The following is a 15,283-nucleotide window of genomic DNA, read 5'->3' on the forward strand; positions in this document are numbered from 1 at the left end:
CTATAACATTATTTTCTAACCTATATTGTAACCAAGGAAACCTTTTAGGTCTTTTCTGGTTTGTAAAGACTGTGTAACATTTTCTGGTCTGTCTAATGTCAAAATATATGCACTGCTGGCATCTATCTTGAATACTTTCTCACACAAACACACTTTTCCCCCTTTTCAGCTCCAATGATTCCTCTGACAGTGCACATAACTATGAGAATTCATTACGGTTCTTGACGAATGTGGCGTTAAAATGCTTACAGCTGGAGCGTAGCAGCAGAGGGGAAGAGACAGAGCTCCTGGCATCTCAGTGGCGATAAGGGGATTTCTGAAATTCTAATGGGGCCATTACTGAAGCGACCACTCCACCCGCTGTCTCATGCTAAACATCAACGGATCAGCGATTTCAGCGTTTAATTACAGCAGTTGACACCACTGTCTTGAGTCTCACAACAGGGAGGCTGGGAGCACGGGTAAAGACAAGCCTTAAATTGGATTTTTGTGAATCTTGAGGGCAATCAGTGACAAGAAGTTGGGGATAAGCAATAACACGGCAGTTTGGGAAAAACAAGGGATTTAAATTTGAGAGACCTGCTATAGAGAGCTAGGTGGCCTGAGAGAGAAATGAACAAGAACAGAAAGGAAGTATTCAGTGTGTCACTTTGTGCTATTCTAATGATGTCGGTAGGTGGGGGTTTATGACAAAGCGCTTCCCTGACTCCGGAAAAAAAAAACAAACACAAACAATGTGTATCTATTTGTTCCAGGCTATTATGGGAGTGCTCTGCAGCGCAGTGGTTGAACATGCACCGCATGAACAAACCCAGAGATACATCGGCCCCGGAGCGCAGAGGCACTAACTGGACAGAAAACATTTGCCTCTTTTTGAACAGCACTTACAGCAGTGCCAAGGGTCCAGTCATTAAATCAATTTATGAATTCACTCTGTGACCAGATACAACTAAAAGAGAAAATGTGGACAATGAGGCAATAGAAACGGAAGATAAATGGATTCTTTTGTAGCTTTCAAAGTCACTTGGTTTACTAGTACTTATATAACTTGTTTATCAGACAGGGATCTCTAAAGTGGTTATCAACTACTACTCAATGTTTTAAATAAATAAATAAATAAATAAATAAATATTATTATTATTATTATTAATAATAATAAAGAAATAATAATAAAAGCAATACTTCACCAAAAATGAAAATGTGCTGAAAATTTACTCACTCTGAGGTCATCCAAGATGTAGATGAGTTGGCTTTATCATCGGAAAAGAGAAATTTAGCATTGAACCTCTTGCTCGCTAATGGATCCTCTGCAGTGAATGGGTGCCGCCTGAATGAGAGTCCAAACAACTGATATGAACATCACCATAATCCACATGACTCCAATCCAGCTTGTAAAGCGAAAAGCTGCCTGTTTGTAAGAAATTCATCAATGAGATGTTTTTTAACTTCACACCGTCACTTCCGGCTAAAATACGAGTCCTCTATCCATAATATTGCTTTCTCCAGTGAAATTTTCTTTTCGTATGAATCAGGAGAGAAATGCGCAACTGATTAATCACCACTTACTAGTGAAAACAGTTCTATTTGTTTCTCACAAACACGCAGCTTTTCGCTTCACAGGGGGTTAACTGATGGGTTGGAGTCGTGTGGATTACTTGTGAATTATTGTAATGTTTTATCAGCTGTCTGAACTTTCATTCTGACGGCACCCTCCAAATTTTTGAGAAATTTTTTTTTTGGCAATCTTGGATGGCCTGAGGTTAGGTACATTTTCAGCAAATAAAAACCTCATCTACATCTTGGATGGCCTGAGGTTAGGTACATTTTCAGCAAATTTTCATTTTTGGGTGGACTATCATTATCTCTAAAAAAATAGACAAGGACAACACAGGGACAATTATACAACACAAGACTACCTGGAAACAATTAACTGAGTTAATAAAACAATTTTACGTATTTCTGAGTCAAGTTCCTGTTCTGAACCTTGTACGAACTCAACTGCTCTATAACCATTGAATCATTAGGAGTCCTGTATCAGACAATGCTGAAAGGGACTATTCACAGATCTCTGCAAAGAGACTCATTAGAGACTTGTTACCTTATAAAGACATGCTTTAATAGACAAAAGTTCTTACAAGTTTAAAAAATGAAATGCAATACATATATATTAATTTTTAATCTTAACACTTACATGTTACATTCAAATGGAGACTGACAATGCAATTTGCAGAGTAGTACAGCATATATGCACACACACACACACACACACACACACACACACACACACACACACATTATAAAAAACACACAAAACATATAGAAATGCACACACACACACACACACACACACACACACAACCCCAGGAGATCCACAACACACACACATACAGTGTGATACTGATATACTCAATATTTTGATATTCATATTAAACATTGTTTCTTAAATCACCACTTGAATATCACACACACACACACACACACAAATATTTTATTGTTTGTGCCACCATGAGTATCTCCTCTGTCTCATATCACTGAGTGGACCAGTTTCAAAAGCTTTCTCACTGGGAAAAATAGCAGATTTTTATTTTTATTTTTTTATTATTATTTTTTTTCCACACACTATATTGGATTACAGTGCCTATTTTTAGTTGTTGCCTCAGGTCTAGGTAGCTCAGAAACAACACTGAGAGGTAGGCAAGTCACCTTCCCTGCACAAAACTGAGACTTGACAATGAGAGTATAATGCAGGTTTTTTTTTAGTTTTTTTTAATATGGTTTTACTACACCACCCTGTCTTCTACTGCCTCACACAGTCATAAAGTTCATTTAAATGGGCTAAGATATGTATCCCAGGTTCCTATTGTTTTATAATTTAAAATATATGCAAGTACATTGTAAAATCAAATGGAAACTTTATGAAGTAAAAAAAAAAAAAAAAAAAAATGCCATTTGCATGTGTTTCTATATAGGTATATAATTAAACAAGATAATGAGGATCTGTTTGAGATCTCTAATATACTTTAGCACTTCTACTTTTACACCTTCTAAAAGCTCAGCTGTTATTTGGGAAGTGAACACACAATCAGTTGAAAGAAATGAAATGACAAGTGGACTTGACTGTGTACAAAGAAAGAAACAGGTTATTTATATTAATCAGAAGTAGAGAAGTTCTGGTATTGTAGATCAGCATGAAGCCGTTTTGAACTTGATTTTAAATATAGACTTATGCATCTCAAATTGACGTAGGAAATATATTCAAATTACTCCTGTGGTGGATAAAATAATAAGAGGGTGTAACTTTTATGTAGATTTTATTGTTTTATAAAACTGCAGACACTAATCAAAAGAGAGATATGCACGAATAACCTTCTTAGATACATGTATTTAAAAAATTTAAATTATACAAATTTACCAACTTTTTGTATAATGAAGAATACTACATGTACAAGTTCTTCAAGGTTAATGCTATGTTTTTATTCTCCATATCTTAAAGAACATGTATGGCTTCTCTCAAACAAAAGCTATGGGATGGGATGGATGGGAGGAACAGGACAGGACAGGACAGGACAGGACATAAAAGATTTGGCGCCGCGCAGTCTTGTCATCACGGTGTGGAATCAGGGCTTGAATTTCGGCGCGGGATTCTACTGATTCCTGTAGTTTCCACAATTGCAAGGCCGGGAAATTCCTGCAAATATTTCAGTGTGAAAGATACTCGGGACAGATGACGGAATGTATCATTTGCACATGCTTTTAAGTCTTACTATTTTAAACATTCAAGTGCTCAATTCAGTACTTGCGCGCTCTCTGTGAGACCCCTTTCTGTGAACTCACACTCAAAGCGTGCACACACAGAGCCACGTCTGACAGTGCGCGACTACAGAATGAGGTCGTGTTGCGTCTTATTGCATGTAAATGTGCAAACACATACAAAACTATGTCAAAATGCCCATCTTTATGAGTATTCACTTAAACAGTCGATTTACACTAAACACTGTTGGTATAGGCTATTAAGTGAATGTAAACAGTTGAGAGAAAAAACGTATGTGTAACATTTAGATCCGTGTATGAGGTCTTTATATATTATAGTATATCTTTTATTCTAGAAGTAAATTTCATTCTAGGACAGTAGATGTTTTATGTCTTGGAGAGCACTTAAAAGCAGGAAATGACTAGCTTTCTAGTTGTGTTACAGTAGTGCTTATTGTAACATGTACAATGTACTTGGTGCTACAACACTATATTTCTATCCTGCCGGGGTTTTCCCTTCGCCAGAAGAGAAACGCTACAATTAATGCTAAGTGGCATGTAGCATCAGTGCTAATCAGTAACTAACGACGAGATGTGAATAACCCAGTCTTTATGAGGATATAACACAGTGTCCTCTGGCAGGTTGATTAGTTTATCCATTACGTCAAGATTCCGTTCCTTCCGCTGGCAGCTATTTGGAGAAGAAATGGTGGCTGGAATTTTTCTCCTCCCACAGACATTTTCTCCACCTTCCTCCACAGCTCAAATTAAAGATGCTGCCTCCCTCGGGCCGATCTCAGCAACAGACAGGGATGTGTCTATGTATGTTTATGGGAACATGAGGGCATTTCAGATACTGGATGATAAGGACAAATGTGAGGAGATTACAACGTAACAGCAAACACATTCAGTTAAAGAGTTTAGGTGATGGCGAATACCATTTCACATGCTCAAAATACAAAAACTGCCTCTCATACTTCTAAATATTGAGTTATGAGTAGTAAGCATTACACAATCAGGAAAGAACATTTAGTTACTTAAAGAGACAGTTTACCTAAAAATGAAAATTCTGTAATTATTTACTCACCCTCAAGTTTTTCTGAATCTGTATGAGCTTCTTTCTTCTGCTGAACACAAAACAAGATATTTTAAAAAATATGGGTAACCAAACAGTTGATGGACCCCACTGACTTCCATTGGCATGGAAAAAAAGAAATTAAATACTATAGAATGGGGACTGTTTAATTACCAACATTCTTCAAAATATCTTGTTTGTTCAGCAGAAGAAAGAATCTCATACAAATCTGGAACAACTTCAGGGTGAGTAAATGATGACAATTTTATTTTTTGGGGTGAACTATCCCTTTAAGTATTCTTAACTACTTTCATGTACCGGCTGTGATAAACAACAACATCACGGTATTATCATGACTGATTGACATGGTCCCATAGCATGTTGTGTTCTTAATATATACTACTTAAATAAATGATAGATAATACAATATCATTAGATACAACAGTTCAAATGCTTACTCATGTGGCTTCATGAGTAAACTGGACAATTGTACACATTTTCAGTGGTCAAAAACCAAATGTGGGCCTTTTTACATACAGTCGATACTTTTTTTTTTCGACCTTTGGTTGAGTTGACACGGAATGACCCATCTGAATTTTTTGCAGCCATTACTTCAGTCTTCAGTGTCACATGATCCTTCAGAAATCATTCTGATATGCTGATTTGGTGCTCAATAAATATTTCTACTGAAAACAGTTGTGTTTCTTAATATTTTTGTGAAAATCGCAATATATTTTTATTTTTTCAGGATTCCCAATAAATACAAAGTTTAAAAGACAAATCCATTGTAACATTATAAATATTATAATTACTGTCACATCTGAAAAATGTAATGCATCCTTGCTCAATAAAAAAATTATATAAGTATGATAAAAGCACAGTTTTAATTTCTTTAAAAAAATCAACTATATAATCAGCTTGTATTTATAGTTATTAATTATGAGTTGGATATTTTCATATGAAAAAGTTTTGTAGAGGTACAGCGACGGTATCATATTACAATACCATGATACTTTATATATCATGGTATTACAAGTTGGTTAAACCATGACAAAATGTACATGTTGGGTCATACAAAAACATAACCATAAGCCCCAAACCCTTTTGCTATGATTGTAATAGGGTGAGAGAAAAAAAACATACATTGATGTACAACATTATACATTTCAACATTATATGTCAATATTAAGTTTGAATAATATTGACTCTTTATTAAAACAATGAGAATATAGGTTTGCAATATATTGGGGAAGTATTAAATATTATAAATTGTAATATTTCTTCCAGCTTCTGGTACTTACACCTGACTGTATCCATGTGGGTTTTATCTATAGTAATGTAATTGTTAATAGTCTCTGCAGCATGTTTGAGTTTTTGACTGTTTGTTCCCGTTCGTTTCTCCAGTGGACTCTGTGGTTAGAAGAGTATTTGACTGAGAAAACAACAATTTAGAGGAAACAATTCAAGTCTGCTGTGGTAAATTAATATTGCAGGGAACATTCTGACAAGCCTAATCACAGATTTAAGAGCGTCAAAGTGGTTTTGATCAATCTACCCAGTAGTTTACATAAAATAACTTTTTTTTTGCAGTGTGAAAAGAGCTGGATGAAAGGAGCGATACTGACAAATGCAACAGAGCAGCAGCTTGCCGCAGTTAAAGAAAAAAGATCTAAATATCTAACTAACTATTTAATGCACGCTATGTTCCTGTCAGAACAGTTTAAAAACAGAATGAACAAAGCTTTTATTTTTATTAGGACCGAGGCAAGCTTGTTTTATGGTAGTTGCAAACGCACTTACAGGTTTTCCCATTTGTTTGCTATAAATTGCACTGAGATAGTGGAGGGGCTGGGAAACACCTATGCTGACAGAAGGATGAAATGAAAGCATGCAGAGAGTCAGACGGGACACAAATCATAGAGTAAAGATCAAGGGGAAAGACCATGGACATTGAATCTTAAACTGATAGTTCACACAAAAATGAAAATTCTGTCATCATGTGTCACCCTCATGTTGTTCCACCCCACTTTCTTCCATGGAAAATATACTGGCCAGTCTTTTGTATTAAAAATACTGAATATAAAATAAATAACACTAAATATGCAATACTGTTCAGAAGTTTAAGGTCGGGAAGATTTTTTAAATATTTTTAAACAGTCTCAAATACTCACCAAGGCTGTAGTCATTTGATTAAAAATACAGTAAAAACTGTAATATTGTGAAATATTGTTACAATTTTGAGTAACTGTTTTCTATTTTAATGGTTTCATATTCCTGTGAGGAAAAGCAGAATTTTCAGCAGCCATTACATGATCCTTCAGAAATCATTCTAATTCGCTCATTTGGCACCAAAGACACATTTTTATTATTTTCAATGTTGAAAACTGTTGTGCTGCTTTTTTTGAAACTTGTGATAATTTTTTATTTATTTATTTATTTATTTTTTGCAGGATTCTTTGATAAATAGAATGGGAACCTTACTTACAAGCTACAAAATGCCAAAAAAACAGATAGATAGATAGATAGATAGATAGATAGATAGATAGATAGATAGATAGATAGATAGATAAAATAACAACAACAACAACAACACACACACACACACACACAAAAAAAAAACATTTAAGTAATAAAAGTAATCCATGACATAATATATTATTCTGAAGAAATATAATATAGCTGTGATGGAGTGTGATGAGCAGACCATAATTTAAGTCGTTATACACCAGAATTCTTCCTCTCTTTGGTATCTCTCATACATTCTCTGTATTTCTGCTAATTCAAACATCCACATCACTCCTGGTCTTGTGACACAACTGTCATTGACAATTCAGATCGCACTGTCATACAACACTTGCTCAGTTGTGTCTAAAGCATTATTTTTTTATAGACATTAAAGAAAGAAGGAAGGCTAGGAGATCACATCACACAAAAGGTCTGATGACAAAATTAGTCATCGCAATTGACATTTATCATGTGCAACAGACTTGACATAAACCGTGTGCCATATACTGTAGAGAATGAAGGAAGGAAGGAAGGAAAGGGGGATGTTAAGTAACTGCCAACTGTGAATAACTGTTTTGAATCACTCTTCAAGAGTTTGGTGTCATCATTTTTATAGTCTCTAATGGGACTTGTTTTCATATTCTGACTAAATGAAATGTCCCCCTAAACAATCTAAACATTTGCCTAAGAGTTGTTTTAAATGACAAATGTTTAGGTTGAGCCATAGAAAACAGATTGATTAGCTTCTGTGTAATTCCTTCTGAATATAATTTTGTATGTGTGTGTGTGTGTGTGTGCTAACATACACAAGTTTGTCAGTTTCCATCAATGCTAAAATCCTTCATTCCCATTGACAGGCCACCATTTTTATTTTTTCTGTATAAAAGCCTGAGAATCTGCCAGCACACAAAATATAGTGTCTCTCCACAGCTGTTTTATACCTCTCAAAACACAACAGGCTTTTAAATATGCATGCCAAGTTATTATGACAGATTTACATTCCCAAACTGTTCCTAAATGCCTGTCTCTTACCAGGAATACACCCATGGGTAACATTTATACATAACATCTCTAAAATGCTCCAGAAATGTCAACATGCCTTGCTTAAACATAATAGGCAGCAGAAGCATATATCGCGAAAGAGACGCGCAACTTCCCTAGACCTGAATGCTGCCAGTGCTGGACCACTTGGCCATGTTTATATTCAGCAAAGGAAGTCTGTTGTCAGTTGCATAACCTGCATAGACGAGTCTTAAAAGTAAGTAATCTAATTGTTTTCATTAAAACTGGTCATAACTAACATATAGACAATTACACTACCAGTCAATAGTTTTGAATAATTACAAAATAATCATAACAATAATAATAATAATAATAATAATGTTTTTGAAATAAGTTTCTTATGCTCACCAAGGCTGCATTTATTGGATCAAAAATACAGTTAATACAGTAACATTGTGAAATATTATTATAATCTGAAATTGTAACCAGAAGTGAATCTGAAAAAAGGTTTTCTATTTGAATATACAGTACATTAAAATGTAATTTATTCCTATGATGGCAAAGCTGAATTTTTTGCATTACTCTAGTCTTCAGTATTCAATTTTGCGATCACAGAAATAAATTACATTTTAAAATATATTCAAATAGAAAACAGTTCTTTAATAATATTACGTAATAGGGAAGTCATGGCCTAATGGTTAGAGAGTTTGACTCTTAACCTTAAGGTTGTGGGTTCGAGTCTCGGGCTGGCAATATCACGACTTAAAGTGCCTTTGAGCAAGGCACTGAACCCCCAACTGCTCCCCGGGCACCACAGCATAAATGGCTGCCCACTGCTCTGGGTGTGTGTTCACTGCTGTGTGTGTGCACTTTGGATGGGTTAAATACAGAGCACAAAATCTGAGTATGGGTCACCATACTTGACTGTATGTCACTTCACTTTCATAATGCTTTTGTTTTGGGTCTACATGTAAGTTAACTTTCATTGTACAAATTTAAGTGAGTATGGGTCACCATACTTGGTTGTATGTCACTTTCGCTTTTTTTACAATATTACTGTTTTTACTGTATTTTTCATCATATAAATGCATTCTTTGTTGTACATACTGTAAGATACTTCTTTCAAAAACTGCATTAAAAAAATCTTAATTATTCCACTTTTGAATGGTATAGTGCACATAAAAAGGTAGAGTGGTCTAAATTGAAAGCGGAAAGTAAGACTAATCACCTACAATCTTAGAATAGTGGCTATGTTTATCCAACCTGGCCCCTTAATGAGAAAAAAAAGCTGCTTCAGTGCTGAGATAGACCTTAAAAAAGAACAGACAGAGGTAAAGCAAATCAAAGCCAAGAGAACAAAAGAGAACAAAATAATTCTTGGGTAGGAGAATTATTATTTTTTTTTTTTTATAGATCCACAGTCTGTGGTGTCCCTGTGCCCTCTCTGACTTGGGTGGAGGCACACTGAATCGTATCCATCCAAACTGGCAGAGTTGCCTGGCATGAGGCAGTTGGGGCACTGCCTTGCTAACTGGCAGAGGGGGGCACTAAAGCTTTGGCCAATGCAGTGATCAAAGACTTCATTCTCCAGTCTGGCAAAGACTTACATGCTGCCTCCATGCAGGAAGCCAAGCCTGACATCTCCAGATGATTCCATCTTCTTCCCAACATGCATCTGGCTCTCTCCACTGCCACAATGCTAGAGGACAATCACGAAATATAATAATAAATGAATTCATGTACATTACCCATTTAAAGTTTTTTGTTTGTTTGTTTTTTGATGGCACATTAAATTGATCAAAAGTAACAGTAAAGATTAATAATAAATAAATAAATACATACATTATGTTCCTTTGAAAAATACTGAAAAATTGGACTGAAAAATCCCAGTTTGGGATCAGAACGATTTTTAATGTTTTTTTTTACAGGAGTTTCTTATGCTCATCAAGGGTTTGCATTTATTTGACCAAAAATACAGGAAAAAAAATATTATTATTGTATATCACTACGATGTAAAATAACTGGTTTCTATTTTAATATACATTAAAATCTAATTTATTCCTGTGATGAAAGGCTGAATTTTCAGCATCATTACTTCAGTCTTCAGTGTCACATGATCCTTCAGAAATCATTCTAATATGCTGATTCATTATCAGTGCTGGAAACTGTTTTGCTGCTTAATATTTTTTTTTTTTGGAACCTGTGATACTTTTTTTTCAGGATTCTTTGATGAATAAAAAGTCAAAAGAAGAGCATTTAAAAAAAAAATAAATCTCTAACAACTATATATACACTAGAATTCCAAAGTTTGGGGTCAGTACATTTTTATTCATTCTTTTTTTTCAGCAAGGATGTGTTAAACCGTTAAGAAGTGATAGCAAAGATTTATATTGTTAGAAAATATTTATATTTTGAATAAATGCTGTTCTTTTTAACTTTTTATTCATCAAAGAATCATGAAAAATGTATTGCAGTTTACAAAAATATTGGCAGCACAAACTGTTTAATAATAAATCAGCATATTAGAATGATTTCTTAAGGATCATGTGACACTTTATAATGTAATGTAATGGCTGATGGAAATTCAGCTTTGCACCACAGAAAAAAATTATATTTTAAAGAATATTAAAATAGAAACCATTTTCTTTATATTGTAATGACATTTTGCAAGATTAGTTTTTCTTTTTTCTGTATTTTAGATCAAATAAATGCAGCCTTGATGAGTATAAGAGACTTTAATAAACAAAACAAAAAATAAAAACAAAAACTTACAAGTCTTAAATCCCAAAACATTGAACGGTAGTGTTGCTGTGTGTGTGTGTGTGTGTGTACACACACAACACACACACACACTCTGTATATTATTGAGCAGCAGAGTACTATTAACAGCATATCAAAATGATTTTTCAAGGATCATGTGACACTGACTGGAGTAGAGAAGACTGACTGCTGAAAATTCAAATTTGTGATTACAAAAATAAATAGCATTTTAAGATATATTAAAATAGAAAACAATTATTTAAGTTCCACAATATTATTGTTTTTATTGTATTGTTAACCAAATAAATGCAACCTTGGTGAACATAAGAGACTTACCAACCCCCAAGCAAGAGAGAGTTAATGATCAAAACATGCCATACTTTGCCTTTAAAACCACTACCAATACCTATAATGCAGAAAAAATGCCATTTTATTTACAAAGAAGGGAAATCCATTTTCAAGCTGAGGAAAAAAAAGGTGATTTTCTATGGTTACCTGAACAACAGAGATGAAAATAGAAGACAATTACAGACCAAAAAGAAAAAAAAGAAAGATTTTTAGACACAAAGTCACATCTATAAATGTCAGCATTTGTTCTTTACACTGAACACAATATTGAGAGAGCTAAAACTTGATCCTTCCAAGGTCATGGATGGTTACTTGATACACATTCACATTTCTACAAAAAAAAAAAAAAAAAACTGCACCTCAGAGACATCCTATAAAATATGAGATTATAATGAAGCACTTTTCTATGGCTGCCACTTCTTATCCAGAAACATACTTTGGTGTCACTAAGTGTTACAAGCGTCAATATTAATTGTTATTTTTGCATTAGCTTGGATCACATACAGTATACCTTGAGATCTCTGTGTACAAAACAAAACAATCCACCTTTAAGAACAGTATGCATCTACAAATCCTACACAGAGGTCCAAAAAATCCGAAAATCTAACAAAACAGAATTAAAAACAAAAACAAAAAAAACGCCAAGAAATTAATGGTACCAATTAATTAAAATTGTGCAAAGCCATATTATGCTTAGATAAATCTTTTTACTCAATTGCTATGGTGATATTATGCTTTGCTAAAAAATAAAATAAAAAAAGTAAATATATACTGTATATTATATTTACATTGCAAAAATTGCAAAAAATGTTAGAATCTGAAAACCATATATTGCTAAACATATGAGACATAAGCTAAAATTCTGTAAAATGCTCTAGATTAGACATTTAAAATAAAATACAAAACCTACAAACCAATAAAAATGTATTGAAATATATTAAAAACAAACTTTATACCACTGGTTCCCAAACTGGGGACACAGCAAGGCTGAGGGATAGTGTACAGTCAGCAGATTATTTTGCAAAAGAAACCTCTGCAGGGTGATAAAGACAACAGTCTGTAATTTTCCCATTTATCATGCGGCCACTTGCCTGATAAGTAATTGAGTGCAAAATATTAATTTGAATTATTTTAATTATCTCAGTAGTACCGCAGTACCCGCTTTAACGCTCCATAATCAGTTGTGGTTGTATCAATAACAGACCACTAGATGGCGCAATAGAAGAATCGGAGTTGTACTGCAGCGAGCCATGTAACGTTAGAAATAGAAATGAATGATGCATGGTTCTGTTCTAAGCATGTAAGTTACAAGTTTATGAAAATACTGCCAGTGCCAGGTACATAAAGCAGAAGTCTGGGGAAGTTGTGGCCTAATGGTTAAAGAGTTAGACTCCTAACACTAAGGTTGTGGGTTTGAGTCTTGGGCCGGCAATACCACTACTGAGGTGCCCTTAATCAAGGCGCTAAACCCCCAACTGCTCCCGGGTTGCCGCAGCATAAATGGCTGCCCACTGGTCCGGTTGTATGTCCACTGGCGTGTGTGTGTGTGGACTTTGGATGAGTTAAATGCAGAGCACGAATTCTGAGTGTGGGTCACCATACTTGGCTGTATGTCATGCCACTTTTTTTGATGAATATAAGATTCACAAATACCAAACCAACCTACACAAGATGCAAGTGGCACATCGTGACAAAAGCAAATAGAACCCAGTGATGTTATATCAGTGATGCGGTGCGACACGACAAATCCATGACAGTAAACTGATGCCCCACTGTATTTCTGACGAAATGGGGGGTTGGGTTATGAATGATTTATGAATGAATGAAACGCCTTTGTTAGTGTTCACTCCGCTCGAATCCCACTCACGGAAAGCGCTTGAGAAACGGTATCTTTCGGTACGCTCTCTCATTATGTATTCAACTCGTTTTTTTTTTTTTGTCTCGAGTAAGACACTGTATGACATTCACATTACATGATTTGACTGATTTTTACTCAGAAAGGGCAACAGCACACTGCATTAAAAGAAATGACATAAGTAGTTTTCATAACTGCTGGCCAAAATCAAAAGACAAAACTTGGTGTTTTCTGGGGCCCTACGCAGCTTGCGTACTTTGTGTATAGAGAGGATGGTTCTGATTAAAATAATCAGTGCATAGATATCAGTGTTTACTGTATTTTTAATAAATAAATGAAGCCTTGGTGAGCATAAGAGACTTTCTAAATAAAAAATTAAATAATTAATTAATTAAAATTTTAAAAGTTTGGGAACCACTGCTCTATACACAAATGCACATTTGGTTCCTTAAATGCTATTTCAAGTGTAAACAATGTTGCAGCTTTAAAGGGACAGTTAACCCAAAAAAAAAATTCTGTCAATATTTACTCTTGTATCATTCAAAAACTGCATGAATTTCTTCTGTAGAACACAAAAAGAAGATATTTTGATGAATGTTAACCAACCTGTTTTGGTTACCACTGTATTCCACTGTATTGGCAAAAAAAAATAAAACTGAGATTTTCTCAAAATATTTTTATGTGGCCCTCTGTTCCTTTGGTTTAAATGTGTGGTTTAACCATTTTGGAAGGGGCCACAGAACTAGATAGCTAATCAAGAAAACTTGTGTAAAATATCCCCCACATGTGACTGACATCATTTCAGTTTTTCGGGTATCTCAGTCTCAAAAAGGAAACAGAGGGATTGCAAGAAAATTGTAATTTGTAATCTGTTTGCATACAAACCTTTCACACTCTCTATAGACAGACAGTGCATTCACTTTCTAGACAAAACGAAAGTGCCAGCCCAAAGTTTTTTCCTTGAGTCATTTGTGTGTGTTGGAGCTTTTATTCAGAGAGCAAGATGAATAATCAAAGCCATTTCCAAACAAAGCCTCCTGCTAGCAGAATTCAAGTAATAAACTTCTTCTCCACTCTGTTCTACAGGGAACAACAGAAAGAGCTACAACAGATGGAGCTCCAGCGGGGTCACTCAGAGGGAAAACACCTCAGAGAGGGAAGTGGGTTGAAGGGGGAGGAGCTAACGCGCAATCAGCGCCAATACCTGACATGTTGATTGATAATATTTACCTGTCACTCAAAAAACTGTAATTTCTCCTCAAGCTTGATGTTTATGAACAAATACAGCATGAAATTAATCGAAATACCTCCATTTTGCACTCCATTCGCTGGCTTTTATGTGTTCTTTGTTGAGTACAAATGGTTGATTTATTTAATGAATATATTGTGGTTGTGTGTCAGTCAGCGCGAGAAGCGGATTGAGTTCTTTTTCATGCTTATTGCACTTAACTTGAACAAGTGCATCCCACTCTTTATTTTCTTCATTCATGCATGTTTTCTTGTCTACTCAAAGGTTGTATATAACTTTAAGTAGAAATGTTACGCAGATATATTTGCATATTGCGGAATACACAATATAGAAAAATCTCTAACTATAGACACTTTATTCTGTGGTAACCATGCTTGATATATACCGTCATACTGCCCAGCCCTACTGGGAGGTAAATGCTTAACCCAGAATATGAAAGAAATGCGCAAAGTTTGATCTTTTATTATCTTAATGCATAAAGCCACGTTAAGTGTGTAAAAATATATCCACTTTGATTACGGTGTTGTTGTCTTAGAAGTATAGTGTTTATGACATAATTCATGAGGGAAAAAAGATTTTCCCAGGTCGCTGTTTTAGAACCAGTGACTAAGTCAAAAAATAGTTTAAAGGTTTAAAAATTAAGAGACAAAAGAAAGGTTCTTTTCCCAATTCCACTGCTGTGTCTTGCGTTTTTCAATGCAAAAAAAAAAAAAAAATCACATTCTGTGTTATTTGTGAA

This window comes from Cyprinus carpio, chromosome A5 (genome assembly GCF_018340385.1).
Source record: "Cyprinus carpio isolate SPL01 chromosome A5, ASM1834038v1, whole genome shotgun sequence".
Taxonomy (NCBI): Eukaryota; Metazoa; Chordata; class Actinopteri; order Cypriniformes; family Cyprinidae; genus Cyprinus; species Cyprinus carpio.